Source organism: Ruditapes philippinarum, unplaced genomic scaffold (genome assembly GCF_026571515.1).
Source record: "Ruditapes philippinarum isolate M1 unplaced genomic scaffold, ASM2657151v2 ctg10519_1_1_1_1, whole genome shotgun sequence".
In the NCBI taxonomy this organism is placed as follows: Eukaryota; Metazoa; Mollusca; class Bivalvia; order Venerida; family Veneridae; genus Ruditapes; species Ruditapes philippinarum.
The window spans coordinates 9,934-21,165 of NW_026857803.1; positions in this window are offsets into that span (position 1 = coordinate 9,934).

Sequence of the window (11,232 nt, forward strand, 5' to 3'; positions counted from 1 at the left end):
AAGCACAAATTACCAGTTGTAATTGCAAGGTGCATAATAAACCAAACAAAGAAGTTACTGCCTTTCATTTAAAGATATGTCAATATTTACCAACTAAGTAAAAATTCAACAGTTGTTTAAGGAAAATTCTAAGTTCAATGGGAGATAAATCTGTAAATATTGGTGCTAGAGTTATGAACATTGTAAAAAAAGATGGGGATGATAATAATGTACATATATTTGAAGTATGAGGTTGATCCCTTAAGAAATAAAGAAGTTACAGTAAAAATAGTATTTTTAAAGGAAAATTCTAAGTTCAATGAGAGATAAATCTGTAAATATTGGTGCTAGAGTTATGAACAATGTCACATAAGATGGGGATGATGATAAGGTACATATATTTGAAGTATGAGGTTGATCCCTTAAGAAATAAAGAAGTCACAGTAAAAAAAAATATTTTTTAATGAAAATTCAAAGTTCAAGGGGAGATAAATCTGTAAATATTGGTGCTAGAGTTATGAACATTGTCACATAAAATAGAGATGATAATAAGGTACATATATTTGAAGTATGAGGTTGATCCCTAAAGAAATAAAGAAGTTACAGTAAAAAAAGTATATGTTTAAGGAAAATTCTAAGTTCAAGGGGAGATAAATCTGAAAATATTGGTGCTAGAGTTATGAACATTGTCACATAAGATGGGGATGATGATAAGGTACATATATTTGAAGTATGAGGTTGATCCCTTAAGAAATAAAGAAGTAACAGAAAAAAAAATATTTTTTAAGGAAAATTCAAAGTTCAAGGGGAGGTAAATCTGAAAATATTGGTGCTAGAGTTATGAATTTTGTTACATAAGATGTGGTTGATGATAAGGAACATATATTTGAAGTTTGAAGTTGATACCTTAAGAAATTACAAAGTTCTAGTGAACTAGAAATGTGTCTATAGGACACGGGTGTCCCACCGCGCCACTGTTCTGTCAATCTTTTTACTTAGTCAAGGATAATAACTCTACAAATACTGGATAAATCCACAAGCATAACCCCAGGTGCAAATCTAAATATGCTGAGCAACCTGCCCATAAGGTTTAATGACTCTATGTCAAATCCTTTTTGAGTAAATCGCCACACAAGTTGAAAAATGCAAAAATTTTCTAAGTCAAGGGCAATTACTCTTAAAATTCTAAATCAATCCAGACGAAAATACCTGGTGCAAAACTGCACATGCTGATCAATTTTCCTGTGAAGTTTCATGACCCTAGGTCAAATACTTTTTGAGCTACATGCGACACAAGTTGAAAATTGCAAAATTTTACTAAGTCAAGGGCAATAACTCTGAAAATACTAAAAATATCCAGACGAAAATACCCAGGTGCACAACAGCACATGCTGATCAACATTCCTGTAAAGTTTCATGACCCTACGTCAAATACTTTTTGAGTTACGTGCGACACAAGTTGAAAATTGCAAAATTTTACTAAGTCAAGGGCAATAACTCTGAAAATACTAAAAATATCCAGACAAAATTACCCAGGTGCACAACTACACATGCCGATCAACATTCCTGTAAAGTTTAATGACCGTAGATCAAATACTTTTTGAGTTACATGTGACACAAGTTAAAAATTGCAAAATTTTACTAAGTCAAGGGCAATAACTCTGAAAATACTAAAAATATCTAGACGAAAATACCCAGGTGCACAACTACACATGCTGATCAACATTCCTGTAAAGTTTCATGACTCTAGGTTAAATACTTTTTGAGTTACGTGCGACACAAAAGTGAACGGACAGAAGGACAGACGGACGGACAAGGGTAAATCTAAATGCCTGCCACTAAAGTGGGGGCACAAAAATATTCCACTGCACCAAAACTTTAATCTGAAACCTGGACCGGGGGGGGGGGGGGGAGAGAGAGGGGAGTAAGACAGCTCTCCATATACTTTGTATAGTCAAGCTAACAATATATGTTCAAAAAATTTTAGAAACATAATTAAAGAATAACTGTAAATCAAATGTTTATAATCACCTTTTTCAGTTCCTTTGCATGTGAGTCAATAATTTGTTCTGCAATGCATAGAAGCTTTTCACATCTGAGTGTGAGTTATTTAGGAAAGAAATAACAGTATTTAGACAATAAAGTCAATGGTGCTTGAAGAAAAAGGATTGCCCTTAATAATTTTTAAACCAATCAAATTTATGGCAGAAAATATTCTGTGGTCACATGATCAATTTTTGGACAATTGGGCTATCAATCAAACTTTTGGACAATAATTATTAATCTGTCAATCAAAAGCTTGCACCAGTGTGTTTAGGATAATCAAAAGATGCAATGAAGTATAACTTGAAGGCTTTTACTCAAATATTACAGTTATAATTGCTGTGAGTTGCCTCAAGCAATTATCTAAATCAAGACACAAGAAGTACATCATGGCCCTTAACCACTCACCTGAGGATATGCACTACATGCACATGTTATCATTTCTTAAGACCTTTTAATAGTTTCAGAAAAATTAATCTAAGGAAGATATCTTTTAAGCTTATTTCTATTATTAATTTTGTTACCCAATTACAGCAGATCTAAACAAATTTCTGAATTTTAGTGCATATAAAAATCTGTTGGCAATTTCAAAAAAGAAATGCTGTATAAAGCCAATTTCTTTTTAGATATTATGTTCATCTTTTTAAAAAATTCAAATCAATTAAAGCAAATTTTGTACAGGTCCACCAAATGGTAGTTTCTGTAAACATTCATTAAACTGTACCAAACAATTGATGAGAGAATTTTGTTTCAAGGTTTTCCTTTTTTTGCCCTTGTAGAAATGTTTTCAACAGACAAAATTCACAATACATTGTTCAGTACACTAAAACAAAGCTAGAAATTTTACTAATGAATCACCTTATGATAAAGTTTGTAGAGTTTAATCAACATCTGCTGGTCAGTTGAAGTGGGATGTTACTCAACATTCACGTTTTAACACTGCACCAACAAATTTAGGTCATATGACAGCTTTCAAGCTTTACTGGTGGAGGAAGACCTCAGGTGCCTCTCTGTACATTATTTCAGGCACAAATTGCTACCCCGAGTATAACCACTGGCATACTTTACCTCAGCAATACAGGTTTTAATTTGAGGGATCCTGACCAATAGAGGGTAAAATTATGACATCATCCAAATTATAACAAGATCTAAGGTCTGATAGTTGCAGTTTTGTTTGGGGTATACTGAAAATTCTTTATGAAGGTCTAATTAAATTATTCTTTGAGAACATCTTTGGTAGTCTTCTTGAATGATCACCTTACTTGAACCATTTAGGGATTTTTTTGTGAAAGAGTAAAGAATGATCATTTGTGTTTTAAAGTTTCCATTAAAATATACCTAGTTAAAGAGTGGATCACAGATTAAAATATACCTAGTTAAGGAGAGGATCAAATAATTGTTACAATTTTACTGACAACCATTCAAAAAATTTTCCTGCACAGTATTGTCAGGTGAATCACAATAAATAATATAATAATGATGGTGATAAACATTGTGCTCAGGTGAGCTAAAAAGTTCCAGACCATATAATCAATTTTCTGATTATCAACTTGCATAGAAGATTGGGTTGAAATGAAAACAACTATATTGATGTAATATAGATAAGAATTTATTTATGAATTTCAATTACTATAATTTTGAAACTATTACAATGCTTTCCACATTATTTACCATTGTACATGATTGGCAAACAAAGTCAAAAATAGGAAATGCATGCTAAAATAATTACTTAATACAAATATGAAAAATTTGTACCTAATTATGAAAAAAATGAAAGATTATCATAAAAGTATTTTTTGAAAGTATGGTCATCCTTTTAAACAAGCAAACTGCAAGAATATTTATTTGAATATCACCTATATACACCATACATTCTTTGTATTAATAATGAACATGTATGAATATTGTGAATAAAATGGCCTGCTTACAAACATCAATGCTGTCCTACAGGCATGTATATAGTATTTGATACAATTTATAAAATCCATGTTATCTTAATTGTAATATAAAAAAACTGAACATGTTTGAAAGAAATTCAAATATACTCACATTATATAAATATGCAATGCATAGACTGTATCACTGTAAAACTATTCTTGATATGTTCTGTGTTGAATTGTCGGAATCACATGATGTTCCATTTAATGAAAAACGAATGAAGTCTGCCATTTGTATAGGGGTCATCTGCTGGCCATGAACAATCAGCATACCAAGTTTGACGTTCCTAGGCCTAAGCGTTCTGTAGTTATTAACCAGAAACCGTTTTTAACGGCAAGGTCAACCTGACCTTGACCTTTGACCCATTGACCCCAAAATCAATAGGGGTCATCTGCTGGTCATGACATATCACCATACCAAGTTTGAAGTTCCTAGGCCTAAGGGTTCTTTAGTTATCACTCAGAAACCATTTAGTCTACGTACGGACCGACGGACCGACAAATGCAAAGCAATATACCCCCTTTTCTGCGAAGTGGGGGCATAATTACATAATCAACCGTGCAATATGCGCAAGGACTTGAGCTACAGATCAATCCTGTAAAGTTTCATTGAAATTGAAAGTGGTATAAGAGAAGTAGTCCGGACAAACTTTATAAAAAATTATTAAAGGGCCATAACTCTGATAAAAATCATTGAACCGGAAAATGCTGACAATATGCACAACTAGACTTGGTATTGATCATGCCTGTAAAGTTTGGATGAAAGTGCACCAGTAGTTTCTGAGGACAAGTTTTGTGTATGTGGTAACATACAGAAAAAAAAACACATTTTTTTTCAAAGGGCCATAACTCGGCCAAAAATCATTCAACCGGAAAACCCGAGCAATATGCGCAAGGACTTGAGCTACAGATCAATCCTGTAAAGATTCATTGAAATTGCATTAGTGGTATAAGAGAACTAGTCCGGACAAACTTTAAATTTAAAAATTATTAAAGGGCAATAACTCTGATAAAAATCATTGAACCGGAAAATGCTGACAATATGCACAACTAGACTTGGTATTGATCATTCCTGTAAAGTTTGGATGAAATTGCAGCAGTAGTTTATGAGGAGTAGTCCGGACAAGTTTTGTGACGGACGGATGGACAGACAGACAGACAGACAGACAGACGACGGAGAAGTGATCCCTATATGTCGCCACTACTACGTAGAGGCGACACAAAAACAACCAATCAACATGTTGAATATACAAGGTGACATGCAATAAACATTTAATTGATGAAAGTGCTTAGTGGCCGATACGATTATCATGAATTAAGGACTGAGGAATTCTTGGAGAAAGTGGGTGAATTTATGGACGTTTATAAGAATGTGGTTTTTTGAACCAGTAAAATGTTGTTTTATTGCATGTTATATGTAAATGATCTAAAGAAATTATTACATGTGTTATTTGTTCCTGAATTATTTACTAAACAAAAATTTACTCTTAGAAATGTCTGTAAATTGTCCTTTAATTAAAAAAATATTAATCAAATAATAATTAAAATAAGCATATGATATAAAAAGCATTATGTTGTTAGCTTATTTACTTTTTAGAAAAAAATTGGATGAGAGGTGAAGTGTCTTACTGATTTTGGGGGGTGAAGTGTCTTGAGGGGTGAAGTGTCTTCAAAATATGAGGGGTGAAGTGTCTGGGGATGAAGTGTCTTGCATGTTGATCATGTTGAGCATAATTGTTTATTATACAATAATTGTAATAAAAAAATACAGACTTTATGAATATAGTTTTCCTTTCTTTTTTTGTGTTTTATGTGCTATTTTAATACTGAGTTTTTACGTTTACTACTATTTTAAGAATTCATTTGTCATATTGACCGACGATTACGAGTATAAGTAAAAACTTAACTGGAAAAAGTCAGTAAATTATGGTTAAACTTTTAATATATAATATTGTTTATTCTTAAAACATATACATGTACATTTGTATTTTTCTTTATCATTTTTTTAAATTATCAATCAATTGAATAATTCATAAAATCTAATGTGTAACTTTTTATAATTCTTCGGCATCTTTACTAAACACGAATAACAAATTAAATAAAATGTTTCAAAGTTGATAGTGTCATTTTAATACCATAAAAATGTACCTTTTTTCTCAATTATTGTACATATTTATTGTTTTTATCTCATATAGATAAAATAAAACATGTTATTGTTGTTGTTTTTTTCGAATTGTATGTTTATGTATAATAATAATTAATAAATTTGAGAGTTGATCTGTGTTTATTAATTATTGTAACCAAGCTAAGTGACAAACATTCATTTTGAAAAAAACTTATATAACTTTAAATATTTGTTCTGTTCTGTAACGATACCAAACATCTACTCCAAAACCAAGAGAGACCGGACAATAAACATGTGGTACTATTCGCCGGTCACTAGTAAATTCCGGGGAAAATAGACCAGGAGAGACCGGGAATTACCGATAGGAATACATCCCTCTATAAATAGATTTTCGGAATATATAGGTCATCAACTCATCATTTTATTCAGCTTTCGGATACATGAACCGTAATACCCACTGTGTACTACAAAATGATAAATAAAAATACCCCGAAGAGCGCGATTTATTGACGGAAAAGGTTATTTCATTTGAAAATGTTTGCATTGCGAAATTCTCCAGTTCGCCATTCATTGTACATATCGCGACATTTCATTTTTAATTAATAACAAGTAAAATGGTGTCCTGCCGGGAACGTTTTTAATGATATGAATATATTTCATTTAACTATTTTCAATGGAGGGGGGGGGGAGAGGATAAATAAACGTTTGTATCAGGAATATAGTTGACAGTAATCGTAATCGATTAATATAGAAGAAGGTCTTTGGAAACTGGTGACCGTTGATGACCGGAGAAGGTCGAACATAAAACAATTATTTCTTTTTTAAGAAAATAATTAAATAGGCCTACCACTTTATGAATAATTCCGAGCAAAAAAAAAAAAGTAAACACACATGTATTTATGATGGCAGATGCCACTACGAATATTTTAATTTTGTAGATTTTCAGTATAAACAATTTATTGTTTGTAACATTTTGAGATACATATTAAAGAAACATTGATAAATTTCAAACACATCATTCAAGTTTTTCCACCTTAAACGGTAATATAATTATAGAAAATTAAAAATATCACGTAATAGTTTTTGTTCTTAATTAGCTTATTCCCTAGAGGATTATCCGTAACGTACCGGCAAACGGTATTTATCCAGGTTTCCGAAAAGGTCAATTAACCAATCACGTACGGTTTACAGATCACATGCTCCTCCATGTACCGAAAACAGGTCACGTGCTCCTCCATGCCTCAAAAGTTAAACGCGTACCTATACCCTGCGGTCTCCAGACCGCAGGGAATCAAGCACCCTCATACTGATCGGAATGATCGGCTTTTATTATGTCCGACTAAAAGGCTCGAGAAGTTGCTGTCGCCCTTTCTCATTCCAAAAGAGGCGCCGCGCCGAGGACGCAAAAAATAAACTTATACAGGAAAACAAATACAGATATACAGTACGATTTAGATTGCAAAGATCAGAAAATATCACAGAGCTTGCAGCCCTTTGATTCTATATATTAGAAAAACAAATACGAGTAAAGTAATAATATGATAATATGTAACGAAACGTGACCGGTTATTACTAATTATTCTGACTAACAGACAGACAGACGGACTCTCACATTCCTGAGTAGATATGCATGTATGGTTTATTTTATTTTTTAAGTAAAATTTTGTGTAGAATTCCTCTACCTAAATGAAGATTAGAAGTTTAGAAGAAATAAACATGTTGACGAACTATGCTGTACATTAATCATATAAATATAACATTGATCGCACTGGTCTTGTTAAATGTCAGATTTTTCATGTAGATAGAGTGATACGCCTGAGTCGAAAGCAGGTTGTTTCCCCTTGCCAAACAATTTCTCGCTAAAATGCTTTATTTCTCTCATAAAATGCTACATTGTGCAGAACCATGCTTGTCGATAATTTGCCTCTGAGTTTATGACATCTCGACCCCTTGACCCCTTGTCACCTCGACCCTTAAGACATCTCGACCCATGACACTTACCCCTAAGACACTTAGATCGCCATTTCGACCCCTTATTCTATAATGTAGGCCCCTACTTGTCGTAGTTGAAGGCGTTAACTTCGAAAAAATAATGTGCATACAGACGTAGATATAGAAAAAAAGGTAAATTTGTTTACAAGTTTGATTATTATATATAATCTAATAGATATACTGAATAATAAGTGAAATCATATTAAGCCTTTTTTTGTTATACACGGTCATTCATCAAGTCAAGTATTTGATATAAGAAATAGAAACACACGCACTACATTTAAACAGAAAGTATATATATTATGTTTATATGTACACATAATATCATATATAACAATAATTGCAATAGAAATTGTAAAAGTTATTTTTTATGACATTAATATCTACCAGTCGTTTTGTAATTCACCTTTTCTAAGCAAATATTGTCATTATTCTCATTGCACTTGATAATTTCTGTAAATGGAACTACTAATTAATATCACTTCAGGAAGTCTTAGGCTTGTTGGTTCTTTAATAACTATATTTTAATGATTTAAAAAAACAGGTAAGCGTGTTGCTATACATGAAATAAAAATATATATTTGAGGAAGTAAGTATGAAATTAATTAAGTATCGAGAAATTTTCTATCGTTAGAAATCAATGAGTAAATCGTAATAAATTAAGAAAAGTAACTTCCGAAAATTAATGAATTATTGCCAAAAATAAGTATTGGTAATTTTAACAAGAGGGCCATGATGGCCCTGAGGTCGGTCACCTGTATATAGGCCCCCCAACCCCCACCCCCCAACGTTGCAGGGCCAATTTAACCCAAGGGCTTTTATTTGCACAAACTTGGTAGACACTCATAAGAAGATGTTTCATGCTAAACATCTAAGCTCTTGCTCATTGGGCTTTTTAAAAGAAGATTTTTTTAAAGTTTTTACGATACACATATAGTTAAAAACAATGACACCCCTGGGGCCGGGCCAGATTTGACCCCAGGTCTTTTATTTGAACAAACTTTGTAGACACTCACTAAAAGATGTTTCATGCTTAATATCTTAACTCTAGCTATTTGGGTTTTTTCAAAGAAGATTTTTTAAGTTTTTGCTATACACATATAAGGAAAATCAATGACCCCCGGGGCAGTGCCAATTTTGACCCCAGGGCTTTTATTTGAACAAACTTGGTAGACACCTATTAGAACATGTTTGATGCTAAATATCTTAGCCATAGCTCTTTGAGTTCTTTAAAAGAAGATTTTTAAGTTTTTACTATATGCATATAGGGAAAATCAATGACCCCCCGGGGCGGGGCCAATTTTAACCCCAGGGCTTTTATTTGAACAAACTTGGTAGACACCCATTAGAACATGTTTCATGCTAAATATCTTAGCTCTAGCTCTTTGGGTTTTTTAAAAGAAGATTTTTTAAGTTTTTACAATATGCATATAGGGAAAATCAATGACCCCCCGGGGCGGGGCCAATTTTGACCCCAGGGCTTTTATTTGAACAAACTTGGTAGACACTCACTAGAAGATGTTTCATGCCAAATATCTAAGCTCTAGCTCTTTGAGTTCTTTAAAAGAAGATTTTTTAAGTTTTTACAATATGCATATAGGGAAAATCAATGACCCCCCGGGGCGGGGCCAATTTTGACCCCAGGGCTTTTATTTGAACAAACTTGGTAGACACCCATTAGAACATGTTTAATGCTAAATATCTTAGCTCTAGCTCTTTGGGTTCTTTAAAAGAAGATTTTTTAAGTTTTTACTATATGCATATAGGGAAAATCAATGACCCCCGGGGCGGGGCCAATTTTGACCCCAGGGCTTTTATTTTGAACACAAACTTGGTAGACACCCATTAGAACATGTTTCATGCTAAATATCTTAGCTCTAGCTCTTTGGGTTCTTTAAAAGAAGATTTTTTAAGTTTTTACTATATGCATATAGGGAAAATCAATGACCCCCCGGGGCGGGGCCAATTTTGACCCCAGGGCTTTTATTTGAACAAACTTGGTAGACACTCACTAGAAGATGTTTCATGCCAAATATCTAAGCTCTAGCTCTTATGGTTTACTAAAAGAAGATATTTAAAGTTTTTTCTTTCGGTTGCCATGGCAACCAGAGTTCTGCATGGAATTAAATTCTTTGAACAATTTTTAAAGGTGACCACCAAAGGAACATTCCTGTGAAGTTTGGATGACATTGGCTTAGTGGTTTATGAGATGTCATTTAAAGTAAAAGTTTACGGACGGACGGACGGACGACGGACGGACGCCGGACGAAAAGCGATCACAAAAGCTCACCCTGTCACTTTGTGACAGGTGAGCTAAAAAATCCTTATCTTAGCTTTTTATAATAACAAAAAATATATAGTATCACTGCTATGTAGCCATCATACAATTCTATGTAACATAACATTAAACGAATAAAAAACAATGTTAAATTATTGCTTTACCTGAAGTTTTCAGATTTTTATCAGAAACTTTTATGAAATAATTAAAATATTTGCTTTGAATTTATTACTCGAAGAGTTTGTTATACACAACAATTTTGTGATAGGGGTCGAAATGTCTTACCCACTAGGGGTCGAAAAGTCAAGTAAAGGGGGATCTAAGTGTCGAGGGGTCTAGAAGTCATCTTAATATCGTAAGGGGTCGAAAAGTCATGGAGTCTAAATGTCTTACTTGCTTGCTATATACATGCATGTTTAATTGGAACAAATTTGTAAATTTGTGTTAAACTGTGCTGCTCTTAGTTCACGGTACTTAACGCAAAGAAGCAAGAAAGAAACAGCAAGTTTAAAAATTGTCATATGTAGTAACATATAGGGATTTTATGCTGTATAACACAAGGAAACAACAATATATTCAGTCAAAATTAGTTTTAATGGTCTAGCTAGACGGCCATTTTGAAAATAATATTTCATCATTTAAATTGCGGTAAATGGTGTTACCCAACAATAGTTTTTTCATGTTTCAGTTAAAATTTCTGACTATATGTTGCTCTATTTTAAACATAAAAAGTATTTATACTTTTTAACTCAAAACTTTTTTTTTCAACAAACAAAAACAATTAGAAAATGGTGAATGTTTCAAACATATGCTCAAATTTAACGAACTCTTTTTGCTATAAATTTGCAGACATTTGTAAAACGTTGTTCTGTTTAACG